At 36.8% G+C, this 14804-nt stretch overlaps 1 protein-coding gene and 1 pseudogene across 1 annotated transcript in view; one reads left to right on the plus strand and one right to left on the minus strand.

Moving 5' to 3' along the window:
* LOC140146591 (signal peptidase complex subunit 3-like) overlaps window positions 1-14804 on the minus strand; it is a 177475-nt gene that overhangs the window by 126290 nt on the left and 36381 nt on the right. The gene's annotated exons all lie outside the window — the stretch shown is intronic.
* Window positions 4991-14804, plus strand: part of LOC140146579 (alpha-N-acetyl-neuraminyl-2,3-beta-galactosyl-1,3-N-acetyl-galactosaminide alpha-2,6-sialyltransferase-like) — a 61225-nt pseudogene continuing 51411 nt past the window's right edge.

The raw sequence follows: 14804 nt of genomic DNA on the forward strand, positions 1-14804 counted from the left end.
ATAAACATGAGAAGCTGTGAGTGTTGGAGTGACTGCACTTATATTCCATTCAAGTGATCGCATTGAAAAGCTTAAACAAGTGGATTAGGAATTTTTTGTAGACTCTCCTTCTATTCTTGATTGACTTAATTACCATAGGCCCTAGATCTAGAACATATCCTAAAGTACACATTCTAAACAGCAATTCAAATATTATTTGGCACATTTTCAACCTTTCATAATCGTAAAATAACAAGAAAAACATTCCCAACATGTATGATGTAACACAAATGATGACAAGATGGCGACTTGGCGAAATTAAAACTCGACAGGTGTACCATAGAAAATCATCTGAATAACATGAAAAATAGGTGAAATTATTTATAAATCATGAAATATTAATCTGGATAATTTAAGGAATGCATATCAAAAACAGCCGAGTAGATAGTAAGTTGACCATTCGTGACCAACAGTTTGGGGGGGGATAGGAAACCCCAGATTTGTGAATGCATCACTGGCATTGCTCTAGTCCGTGATACGGAGTGGAGAGAAGGCTAGATCAGAGGAACTCAGTTAAATTCCAGACATGGCTCTTTGAAAACAATAATTTGTGATTCGCATAAAGAATATTCCTAGTAATTTTCACCGATCAAATTGTTCCCTTTTTAATTTCGAGCCAAACAAATGAAATGAAAACTAAAACAAAGAAAATTATTGCAGCACCTACAATTTTATTTTATTTTATTTTATTCATCTGGCAATTAACAACAAAATTGAGACAAAACAACAAATTGGGTCTACTGAGCTGCCGGGGAACAATGCATGTATACTGCGCCAATAAAGTATCCTTACACTTAGAAAAATAATCACAATTTCAAAACTGAACAATACTGGGGTGAATTTGTTTTTGTAATAGATGCACTAACTAATCCTGCACATTATGACACCACATTGAATCCAATGTGACTTCAAGAAGTAAAGTTACAAGCAATTGAATAGACGAAGGTCCAGTTTTAAAAGTGACAAACTGGCCTATACAAGGCGCAAAAAGATTCCAACAAAGCGCAACAAAGAGATTTCAAAGTTTCTTCAATGAAGCGTTATTTAAAGCAGGTTTTTATTTCAGTTTTTACTTCTCTGTAGTTTTCATAACTTTCATTTTATTTGTCAGTTCTTTTGTTTAAGTTTTCTTTTGTTCCTTTTGTTTTAAAAATTAAAGCCAAAGGCATAAATTAGCCATTCACCACTCTCAAACCAGATGTCTAGTGTGTGGAGTTTTGAATAGGCCAGTTTGTCACTTTTAAAACGGGACCTTCATCTAATCAAATGCTTGTAACTTTGCTTCTTGAAGTCACATTGGATTCAGTGTGGTGTCATAATGTGCAGGATTAGATAGTGCATCTATTAAAAAACAAATTTACCCCAATATTGTTCAGTTTTGAAATTGTGATTATTTTTCTAACTGTAAGGATACTTTATTGGCGCAGTATATTAGCTTATATTACATCATTACATGTATAATTGTGCAGAACTTCACGCAGCAGGGATGTATATTAAAGACATACGACATACATTTATAGCGATATGCACACAATTTATGCATCACTGATTCAATGATACATACATTTTGTACATGTATGCACTTCACGAGTCATGTTAGCAAGCACTCAATTGGTTAACTCTGGATTTAATGATTTACAACTTAAATTTTACTGTTTACAAAGCAGTGTCCGAAATAAGGAAAATATGGAGGTTGTCCTGAGGACAACTAAAGCATAAATTCTGCTTGTCCTCAAAACATTTTGGTTGTCCCAAAAATGTGTCATATTTAAGAGGTAAAATATAATGGTTGTCCAGAGGATAAGTACATATCTCAATATGGTTGTCCCCAGTGATTTTTGGACAAGAGGACAAGAGGATAAGTGCTTATTTCGAACATTGCTGTAAAGCACTTCACTTAGTCTTTCACATGGTGTTTTAGCAGGGTTGGTGATTTAAAAAAAAAAGAAATTTATAAAAAAAAATTTGATTTATTTGATTTAAAGGGGCATTTCGTGATCCACAGCCTCATCCCCCCACTTTTCCCAAAAAAAGTTGAGATTTTTACACCACTGGATACCTCTGGCTACATAATGTTTATGTACCAAATATTTCTTGCAGATTAATTCGTTTAGCAAAAATATCGCCAAATTTGAATTTCGTTCTGGTGCACCAGAACGAAATTACAACACATTGTCTATGGAGCAGTGTAATACACATAATCATGCATAACTCGCAAAACGCAAAAATCGGAATCAACTGAAATTTTGGAAATAAGCTTTTTTCGTGGATATCTACTGAAAAATGTCATAAAAAGAGGATGCTAGGATCACGAAATACTCCTTTAAATCGGATTTTTGAAAATTTAAATCGAATTTAAAAAAAAAATCAATTAAAAAAATCTTATTGATTAAAAGAACTGCTATACTGGGCTGCTATATATACCCCCTGAATCCCCGATAAAGTCAAAAGAGGCCAGTGGAATGCTAGACATGCAATCCTATCTGGTATAAATTGCAAAAAAAATCAAAATGTGTTTTACATAACATGTGAAAATTTCAAAGAAGAAATTTGGTATAAAATCTTGGGGGAAAAACCTGTTGAATTCTGCACCTTGAAGATAAGGGTGTAAGTCAGTCCCGGGAATTCGAGTCCCGCCCGAGAAGTCTATTACCCGGGCAGGAAATGCTGGGTACCCAAAATTAATTTTTTTTTAAAGTTATTTATTTTTTTCGGTTTTGTAGTGTCCCTGGACCTAGACCTAAATGCTTACCGGTACCTAAAAAAAAATAAATAAAAAAAATTGCATGATGTTTTGTGTTTTTAATATGAAAATTGATAATTTGTATTCATGTCATGTATACTCTATGTAATGATTTCAAAATGCATTCAAATTCAATGACATAATTTTGATGTCAATTGACCAACCATTTGGGATAATTTTGATCCATCATTGTTTGAAGTCACTGGCTTGTTTGAAGCCATCTTTATTTGGACAATGGACAATGCACTTTGTCAGTCTTGCATCAGGTGATGCCAGTCATATTTATACTGTATTCGGGACTGTATTTCCCAAAGTCATGGTGGATACTCGCAAATAGACAGTAATACCTCTGCTCTGGAACAAAATGTACAAAAACTTTGGGATAACCGAACTCACTTCTTTTTTTCTTGCCAAATTCACTATAACTTTTTGAATACAATTTTTGACCATGTCAATTAACTATGTTACCCAGTAACCTACTTACTAGTTCTCTGGCCTTGCAATTGATTACTGTATTTGATTCAAAAATGACCTACAGATAACTTGGTGATGTTATCAATTTTGAAGGTATTTAATTTCAAATGCACCTTTGAACTGCATTTTTCAATAAATTTCTAGATTTTCTCGTTTTACTTACAGGACACATTCAAAATAGACAAGGATATGACTGTACTTTCAGTAATGCTCTTTTATCATGTTTATCACTCACTATCTTATAATTGGTGTTGCTTTGGTTAATGCTAAATTACTAAATAAATATTATTATTTTGTAAGTGCTTGGTACAACATGGCATAGTAGTAAAGCACATGCTATCTTCATTTTAAATCACTATTTGTTTGAAATCAAATATTTGTTGATCACAGGGTACAACCAAACTTTTCCAGACTGCATAGACATACATTATGTAAGTCTAATGATAAATTCAAAAGTTCACGGAACTGTCAGTTGATTAGAGAGAAGCAATGTACAAATCAATTGTTTACTTTGAGGGTTGAATGCCAAGTTGTTATGGACACTGCAGACTCACTACTTAAGATGAAGCGGAAGTGCCGGTTTGTGTTGCAGAAATATTTTTGCCGAACCATTAAATGGTTTCAGCATATATTAGTGTATCTTACTTCCTTACTTACAGACTGACTAACCTTTTGGTCTGAAATAGACATAGAAATGCCACAAAGGCATGCCCGAGTCATGTCAAATTTTAAAGAGAAAAAAGTAAAGAATATCAAAAATATTTCCCCACCTGGAGGTGGCACTCATCATAAGATCCAGGCCAATATATATGCGTCCTTTTCGTATCTCAAAATGCCAAGAAGGTGTGACCCCCCCTCCCGAGTGGTGTCAAATGACAGAGAACAAAGTGTAAAGAATATAATAAAAATAATTTCCCCACCAGGGTAATACTCCTCATACTGACTCACTGCTCAGACTAAATTCATTTTGAATAAAAATAGCGCATCTACATACATGTAATACATATTGCATAAAACAAACAGGTACATGGCGACATTGTTAGATTTCTTTTTAATGACTTCTGAGGCTCCAGCAAACTGACATCTAATGAGACTCAGTGGTATGAACCACAGCCTCACGATTACTGGTCAATTTGTGGTATTTTGGTTACCATAGGCTTCAATCTGGAAAAATACACCAACACAGAAAAAAAGAGATTGTACCACGGAATGGCAGGAACCCTCGCTCCAGCATCCCTATTACACATATACCAGCAATGAGGATTAATTTAACAATGTTTTTTGTTTTTTGATATTCCTCAAAGCAATGAGGAATTGAAGATTAATCAAATTAACGCACATTATAAATGCACATTAAATGCATACATGTACCGTATGGAACATCACAATCTATTTTTGTCTTTTGCCTGCTTGTTTTCAACCTTGACTACACTCTACATTATCTGTCTACATGTGGATAATCAAGCAATTATTGGCATCTTCATGTGAGTTCATGTATAGCATCAACTATGGTTTTTTTTGTGTTTTTATAAAATATTTTTCTTTCTCTTCAACAGGGTTGTCAGAGAGCCACTTTAAAGTGATTTAGTTCACTATTATTAGGGAATTTGCCAGGGACACTGTGACTATATATAATTTGTTTTTTCTGCTTTTGTATGTTTGATATTCTGGATTATCAAATGAAATCAAACTAATTGCATGCGTGATTGTTTTATATATTTTATATTTTTCAGGGTGTGTGTCCTCTTGATGTTATGTTGGTGCACCATGAATGGTTGATGTTGTTATAAAATTGGTTGGAAACTGAGTGGAAATGTGGAGAGGTTCTTCTCGGCAAAAATGGATATTGCCAAACACACTCAAGGTAAATGACTTATTTTGGAAAGTGTTTTTATATGTTAGTTTTAACAATGTTTTTTGTTTTGTGATATTCCTTTGATCAGGAAGGTGTCACACAATGGGGAAATATCTTGAACACAATTATGCAGTCTTCATTTCAAGATGGTTGCTTTTCAGGGTGCATAACAAATGTTGTACAAAGGGGAACATGCATGGATGAGCAACTATTGGATTGCTACACATATACATTACATACATTTTGTGGGTACTTTATTTCGTTATTCGCAGATGCTAGCCATTTTTGCGGATACTTGATTTCCCGAATCCATTTATTTGGATACAAGGATTAAATTTCTGAACAAGGATTTAATTTCACTAATCAAAAGTTCTCGCAAAATTAAGCGGTTTTACAATTACCCCGAAATGTCTTAAATTCATGCAATGGTAGAAAAATTTCATTGCATGAATAACATAACACTGTTGGATTATAAAATAGATTATGAGGACTAAATTTAATGAGATACACAAACTTTAGGAAGGAGTGGGCGAGTATGAAAAAGCGCCTGTTGATCAAACTCGGAATGAACTGCAGCGATGTGCGCATTATGTAATCATTAATTTTTTTGCAACCAGTTAACCGAATGTATATGATGCACGATAAAATGAGCTACGCGCTACTTTTTAATTTTTTTTGATTTCGATATCTATTTCTTGACTTATGTCCAAATTCATTCCCTGGTAATTTTTTCTGGGACACCCTGTATACCATGGTTGAAAGAAAATTAGATGATGGAACTCAGATTCTGTTGTACACACAATGTGATTTTGTAAAAAGCCATAATGTACGATTTCCGTAAAATTTTAATTTTGTTATTCTTTATTCAAAATGTTGAAATAATAACAAGTAATAACTCCCGGGAAGGGTTGCTGTCCATTTAAAGCTGAAATATGCAGTTCTATGGGAGGACATAAAGTCATAATAAAAAAATAATAACTTGATGTAGAACTTTGCTCTGTTGATCTAAAACACAACAAATTTGTTATAAGATTGTACATTATGGGTTTCCCGGGTACTACACCCCTGGCCAATTTTGTGCCTATTTTTGCATTTTTCTCAAAAATTATAACACATTGGTGACAAGTAAGATATGTATATTGTAGGGGCAAGGACTACAACAACTGTACTGAAAATTCAGCAACTCAAAGCAAGTAGTTATTGATTTATTGATCAAATATTGATTTTCCCTCATTTCTGACTGTAACTCCACAACTGTTGTCTGTGCTGAAATAAAATTTCCTGTGCAGTAGTTGTAGTCCTTGCCCCTATAATATACATATCTTACTAGTCCCCAATGCGCTATAATTTTTGAGAAAAATGCAAAAATAGGCACAAAATTGGGCAGGGGTGTAGTACCCCCTTAAGTAGATTTAGAGTAACTAAGAGGCAAAGCCTCAAATTCTGTACCCTCCACCAACATTAAAGCAATATTATAACATTTTCAAACAAAATAGATTAGCATTTCTTTGCCATAAAATGTTAGCTTTACTGTCAGATATATCCCCTTTTATTTTTGAGCCGAACAACTACTTCAAAAATCAAAGCAAAGAAAATTGGAATTTACTACCAGCGCACATGTATGCAATACGCACTACTCCTTCGGTCATGTTGTGAGTACGACCCTTTGTTGTGTATATCACCGTCGTGCACGCCGCGTAGTACTGTGTGTTATGAACATCGTGTATGCGTTCGACTAACAATTCCATCGTAATAATAAAGGGCTGAATCAGCCTTTTATTCAAAATCTCTGATTTTGACAAAACTACAGCACCTAGAGTCTTGATTTTTGCAGGCTATATTGGTTTAATAAAGTACAATTTAATCGTGTAAAAAATGAATTAAAAAAATTCAGTGAGGGCGTCCTCCTCAGCAAATGTTATAATATGGCTTTAATACAATCTCGTCTCTTGAACCCATCAATAATTCTTATCTTAACCCTAGCTAGAGCAAGGCAAAATTTTAAACTTATTTGGGTCTAGTTTCTAATGTACACTCAACAGAATTAATGCACAAAGCGATGAAATATTTCCTGATATTCACTTATCATTGTAAACTTGCCTTTTAGGGTCATATTTGCAGTTTCATGACTTTTATCCGGCTACATCACTGATTTAGTGAGGTAACATGTACATTGTTGACTTTTTTTCAGTGCTTTTTAAATTTTTCCTTATAAGAGCGGGTAAATTTTTATGGGTATTTTTAGAAAACAAAGAAAGAAAGAAAAAGAATAGAATTTCGGTCGCTACCCTAACCCATAAAGTTTTGAGGTGGCAATTCTAAAGTCTTTGCCTTTTAAATAATGTTTCTATGTTTGTAAATAATGTTTTTTAGTATCTTTTTATGATGAAATCAGTGCCAATCAGTTGTTTCAACAATATAGGTAAGCAAACAAATTGTACAAATGTAAGCGAGCTTTTTTCACATTGCGTTTCTTGCCAGCCCTCGAATTAATCCACGGCATCCATGGCATTTTGCCGTGGGTGCCCATCCCCACTGCCGTAATGCCCTCAAAATATGTCCTATTGTCCTTTACCCAAGGCAGTCACTTGCCGTGCCCTCTAATGAAGTTGCTGTGGGTGCCCCAACCCTCCCTCTTCAGTATAAAATCATCTATCTATGTTTGTGTGTGTTTTCTTCACTTTTGAGATATTGCCTTGGTGCCCTTCTCAAATTTTCAACAGTTGCCATGGTGCCCTCTTGAAATATTACAAACTGCCGTGTTGCCTTGCCTTTTCAGTGAAAATCTAAGTCAATTTTCAACTTGCCCTAAAAAAGTTGCCGTGCCCCTTCAGATCCTTAATTCGAGGGCTGTTTCTTGCTTTTTATTAGATTTTGTCAAATTTAACATTTTGCTGAGAAGGTTACATGTATAGCATTCTATATGTATTTCTCTATTTTTGACAATTAATGTAAATGTACCGTATACATGTATGTGAATCATTAATTGCAAAGCCCATCTTGGTCTGGGGCGGACTCTTGACTGATCTCTACCGGTAGATTTAGGTGTGTTCATCATGAGTTTGGAGAGTTCCTATATGTAGATAGTAAAATACTTGCTCTTAGGGTTGGAAAACAAAACAGTACTTTGGGTCACTCCATTTTACACAAGCTTTGGGTTCATTTTGAAAGTCCTTGTACTCGGCTGATATACAACTTGAAATTATGGATGGGAATGTTAAACGGATGTACCGATTCTTCAATGGTAAACAACAGTTGAAAGTAACCAAATCTGAAAACGACCTTAATAATTTACATGAAACTTGCTCAATTGGCGCCATTGGTACTACATGTAGAATTTAACCTGTTAGAAATTCCTGTTTTGTGAGGTGCATTCTTGTATACATGAAATCTTACCGACAGACAGCTGACATTGATGCGTGTTAATACGTTTTAAAAAGAACGCATCACTGATGCGTTAAATGTTCGAGAAAATAAACGGAATAAGATCCCTACTTGAATTACAAGTGCCGTCCACTAAATAGTGAAAATTCTCAGTCATCCAGTTGTTTAAAATCGCAAAGTTTTGAACCAAATCTTTTACTGGAACTTACTTTTACAATACGTTGCATCTGATACCATCCCGGGGGGTATACCATCAGACTTCATGTGCTGTATTGGTCATGTGACACTTGAAGACATCTAACAAGAAAGGGGACTGTAACTTATCTCACGCATGGGACCGGGCCACCAAGATGATCCTAGTCATCTTCAAGTGTCACATGACCAGCCCAGCGGGTCAGTTACCTGATGAAGTCTGATGGTATCTGACACAACGTATTGTAAAAGTAACTTTCCAGTACAAGATTTAATTCAAAACTTTGTAATGTTGCGCACTCTTCAGCCACCTTTCCAGACCTGACTGACCATGTCTTTAGTGGTGGTTACCATCTTGTAGATGTTTTACTACTAGTCTTGCTTTGAAAATAAATAGCACCACCTACATTTATATGTAAAAAACACAAAGTGGTTTCTATTTCTTTACCACTTTTTAGCAAAGGTGAAACTGTAGCTTTTTTCGTCACTTGTGTTTTGTATTCTACAATACCTTTTGCTGCAAACTTTTTATGTTATATAAATTATTATGTCAAAATTTGTTAACTGTTGATGATGATGAGTCACTCTCCATATTTTCTAATGCAAGGACTTGTGATGATTGCTTAAAAGAAAGAGATAAGGTTGAACAAATGTTAATCTTTTTCCCAGAGCAGCCAGCGCACATAAACGTTGAGAAAAAACAGTGCATCTAGCTGGATTCGAACTGGTGTCCTTCGTAATGCTAGCACAATGCTCTAGCCAACTGAGCCACAGAGGCACGCTGGAGAAGAGTGGAAGATATAAATCTATAAATAGGTGTACTATTAGGTTTGAATGATGTTTGTCGCATTCTGATCGGAAGGCATCAAGAGCTGCATATTTATGTGCGGTGGCTGCCCTGGGGAAAGATTAAAATTTGTTCATCCTATCAACTCAGAGAACTATGTATAAATATTAACTTTCAAGATACAGGGTTGACAGTGGCGTCCAAATGTAGCGTAAGTTATCCCAATGGCGGTCACCGACCATGAAGGGGGGGGGGGAGGTGCACAAGCTGTCTTACGGACATTTTCCTAGCAATAGCAATGAAATCTTAGAATTTTTACTGCATAATGAAATGCTTGAGAAAACGTGGCTTTCCTCATGGAAAAAGAACATTATTACGTTAAAATAATAATAATAATACCGCAACCGTGAAGATTGGAGTAATACCAATTTTTTCCAAATCAACGGTGCTTTTAAAACATAGTTGCACTGGAGCTTGAACACTGTTCTCAGCCATAGATGTTTGTAGTTTCCCACAAATGTTGACACTCATCAGACTAATTTTGTTACTTATGCAGTGCTTTTATTTGGAATGTCAGATAAAAAGAATTTCTATTCCTCTTAATTTTATACTAAAAATGAACTATATACATGTAGATGTTGATTTTAAAAAGAAAGTACGTATGACATTATAAGATAAGACCTTTGGTGCACAGTTTGCAGTTCATAGAAACATTAATTTTACCAGACTGACACTTGATACCATTTTATCAAACCATATTCAATATTCCACGCAATTAGCTATCAGGTTAGGAATAATAATTCATCAACATCTGGTGCAGAATAATTTGGTTTACATGGCTTAATATAACATGATCTGTGAATTGCAGGCTTTAAATTAACCCTAACACGGCCCATGATTTTTCACTATTAGAAGGGAAAGAAGGATCAAAATAGGGAGACAAGATGAACAAAGAATTCATTTGATACCCCCCTGGAATTAAACTTTGGACCCCTCGAATTGTCAAGCACATGATCACCGACCGGTAAACATGGGGGTTTCGTTGGCCAGGCCAGCAATTCCTTTTGTGATATGTATAAAATAAAAATAAATAAATGTAGACATTTATAGAGCGCTTTATGCCGTAAACAGCCTCTAAGCGCTTTACATTTATTCCGCCGCCAGTACAATATGTCGGAACCACGTTTGCAGCCTACAAGTGGCGAGGGTCCATCAGTACAACGACTGTGACTACCCCCAACAGCTTCCCATTGCACCTAGGGTGATTGTGTCTTGGCATCATGTGGGATACATGCACACCTGTTTTCCTTGGTAAGATTTTGTAAGATTGATAGGCGTTAGGGTTATAATTTGAGAAATTTGCAGTAAAATGTGATGTTTCCTTTGTTTTTACAGAAAGTCATCTCAATTTGTGCTGGGAGGCAGCCAAGACGTAGGACAAACAATGCTGTCCAGTCGGGGATGGAGCGCAAGCGTTTGCGCCCATGGAGATGCCTGGTATGTATAGCATGCATGTCAGCATGAACACTACATTTTGGTGGGATCCATCCAGGCAGCCAGGCAATGGCTATGTTACAAACACCCCAATCTTAACCTAATTACAATAGTAAAATGGTGAATTTTCATAGAACTCTTCAATATTTTTTGTGCATGATTTGGTGCAGACCGACAGTGTTAATTTTATGATGTGGTACCATTGAATTTTTTATCAATCAACTTTGATGCCTAGCTATCTCCCCCCCCCCCATATATACATTGTGTAAGGTGCTACGTGAAAACATCAGTTTTGTATGATATCATCTAATAGTCGTAAGGTAAGCTTTTAAAACTCACGCTGAAATGACAAACTATGAAGTTAGTAATGATGACTTGCGGTTTACTTCCGGCTTACGATCAGACTTTCGCTAAATACCGGTGCCATTAGCAATTGTGTGTGCACCTTGGTAAGCTTACTACACAAGATAGCATGGAAATATCAGCATATTTGAAACATCTTGGTTGAAAAAAATTGTGTAGGGGGCATTTAATCTTACATTAATAACAAATGGGTTGGTCCTGATTGGCAGATTGTACCTGAATTCAAGCAAAATGACATCACTCACGTCAAGGCTCTTTTACATGATCCTCCAAGTGCATGCATTGACCAATTTGCGAAAGGTGTATGACACAGATTTGAACCCAAACCGGGTTAGTTTTTTTTGGTCCATCCCAGTGGAGTCCATAGGATGGAGAGGGCCACCTAACCAGGGTGGTGATAAAAAAAATGGTTTTTGAATGGGGTTTTATAGGTTAATGTTAGGCTACTTATGAAGCCAAAATTTACTTTTTGTCCTGTTGGAGGTCAATCCCATTTCTTGTGTTTGATTTGCAGCAAAATCTCCCAAATTTTCCATTTACATCAATTTCTGAAAGTCCAGATAACCAGGGAAGAACTTCAAAAACTTCCATGATAGCATAGCACATTATCATGCTTATATGACTAAGAGTAAACAAACAAACAAACAAAAAACAAGCAAAATATCATTGTTGTGTAAATAAAGTCAAGGTCCAGCTAATCTACCATGTTTGTCCTCTTGACATGTTTTATATGAAGGGAATGAGAAAATAAACCATTAATTGCATTTTTGACACTTTTACAAGCAGTATTTAAATTAATTTTCTCCAAAATTGACCTCCATGCTTTGATGATGATTCCTACCAGTTCTGAATGAAATGAAACTGGTCAGTTTTTTGCATCACAGTTTGTGTGATGGACTCACAAAATTAATTAGCAAGTAATTTTCAAAATTGTGTTGCATTTTGTGATGTGAATCTGTGTAAATTCAACACTGCTGCCAGCCACCCAATCTCAGAATTGTGTCACTTTTCTCATCATACTCCTGGTACTATGTTGGAGTAGGATGGCATGACCCACTAGCTGGAATGCCATCCTATATTATGTAATGGTAATGGTAACTGCTTCTCAGGTCCTGATGGTAACAGGTTTTGAGAGTACTTGCTTCTAATTGCAATGATAGATATTGACATACATGTATTGTAGCCTGTTTATGGTGAGCCCATAATGAGTGATAATGGTTCTTGCTTAAGGTAAGCCACAATCAGAGATTGATAGCCTGTTTATGATAAGCCCAATCAAGTATAATTCTACATATTATAAGCCAGAAACGGGTATTGATACAGCCTGTTTATGGTAAGCCCAAGCAAGTCATAAACTCATAATGGCTCTTGCTATAATGATAAGCCATGAATATGGATTCATACAGCCTTGAGTCTTGAGTTCATTCACTCCTTCAGTAAGCTAGGCTGTCCTAGGAGGATTGTGCTGTGCATACGTGGCAGAAGGTGCTCATAAATTTACAACGTGCAAGTAAAAACCGAAGACCGGCAGGTTACAATGATTGGTGGGTTGGTGTAGTAGTCATTTCCCTGAGGGCTGGTAGTGCCAGGGTCTGGAATTGGCTGACTGTTGTTGCTGCAATGACTGGTTGTGGTAGTCTGTTCCAGATTGGGATGGTGCGAACAAAGAAGGAGTATCTGTATGTGTTTACTCTCGACTGAATGGGTTGGTAACTCAGGGTGTTGGTTGCTCTTCCCAGACGAAGTGATGGTATAACTACAGTCGGGAAGGGGATGTTCACAAGTCCATGGTGGATTTTGAAAATGGTGCCCTGGTTGAGTAATCGTCTGGTGGCAAGGGAATCCCATTTGAGGCGTTGTAGCATACTAGTCACACTTGCGGTTCGCTCGTAGTTGTTATAAACAAACCTAGCAGCTTGATGCTGTACAGACTCCAAAGCATTCACCTGCTCACAAGAATACGGGTTCCATGCAGCTAAAGCAAATTCCATTTTTGGTCGCACTAGAGCCTGGTAAGCCTTGGTCTTAACATGTATCGAGCAAGATGACAAGTTCCGTCGCAATACACCCAGGGTGCTACGGGCACTAGATGTGATGTTTAGGGCGTGATCCTTCCAGTCAAGATGTTTGTTAATTGTGACACCAAGATATTTGTGCTTCGATGACTTAACAATGCTGTGACCGTCCACCTGATAGATGTGATTCAGTGGTTTGGTCTTGCGGGTGATTGTTCAAATCATCTTGGAGAGTGTCTTGGTCTTCAGTGCTCTGGATTTCGCGATACAGGATACTGTCATCCGCGAATAGACGGAGAGTTAAGTTGATGTTGGTTACGATGTCATTAATGCACAGAAGAAAGAGGGTTGGACCTAGGACTGAGCCTTGTGGAACTCCTGAAATTACCGGTGACCACTTGGAGTGGGTGCCATTGATGGTGACACATTGCACACGTCCCCCCAGGAAATCCTGAATCCAATTGAGTGTCTTTCCTCTTATGCCATAGTAAGTTAGCTTGGATGCAAGATGTTGATGGGGCACCTTGTCGAACGCCTTGCTAAAGTCAAGAAGCAAGACGTCTGTCTGCCCTCCTCTATTCAACACTTCTGACCAGTCCTGCGTAACCTGGATCAACTGGGTTTAACAGGACATCCTTTCCCTAAATCCATGCTGCTCATCGACAATGATGTGGTTCTTGGCGAGATGTTTTGCAGTATGTGATAACACAATGTGTTCCATCAGTTTGCAAGATCTATGCAAGTAAGGCTAACTGGACGGTAGTTCTCGGGCGATGACTTGCTCCCTTTCTTGTAAATGCCAGTTACCAGTGCTCTTTTCCAGTCCCAGTCAGAAGGTAGTGTACCGCTGTCATATGATTGTTGGAATATGAACTGGAGCATGGGTCCAAGTTCTGAAGCATAGTCTCTTAAAAATCTTGAGGGTATGTTGTCAGGTCCGCTTGCTTTATTACAGTTAAGCTGCTGAAGTTGCTTTTACATGTAGTTCAACATGCAAATTGGAAATGTCAGTAAATGGTGAGGCGCCTTTACTTGGTATATTGTCCACCTTCTCTTGTGTAAAGACTGACGTGAACTGTTGGTTTAAGGCTTCAGCAATGCCTTTATCGGATGAATAAGTCCTGTTATTAACAGTTAATGGAGGTATCCCAAGTGATTCCTTCCTAAGAGATTTGATGTAACCCCAGAATCTTTTGGGATTTGTTTCAAGGCTTGGGCCAATGATGTCTGATTTATAAGACTCATGACTCTCTCTGATCATATTAGTGACCTTGTTTCTTTGCTTTTTGTAAGCATTGTAGAGTTTTGTTTTGTTTGTGGAGCCTGCATTTTGCGACTTCTTAAACAGTTTGTCACATTTTCTCATCTGACGGACAATGAGCGGGCTTATCCAAGGATGAGATTGTTTCCCATTGGACATCTTGTGGGGTATAAACTTGTCCATGTCAGTATGCACAA

Source organism: Amphiura filiformis, chromosome 1 (genome assembly GCF_039555335.1).
Source record: "Amphiura filiformis chromosome 1, Afil_fr2py, whole genome shotgun sequence".
Lineage (NCBI taxonomy): Eukaryota > Metazoa > Echinodermata > Ophiuroidea > Amphilepidida > Amphiuridae > Amphiura > Amphiura filiformis.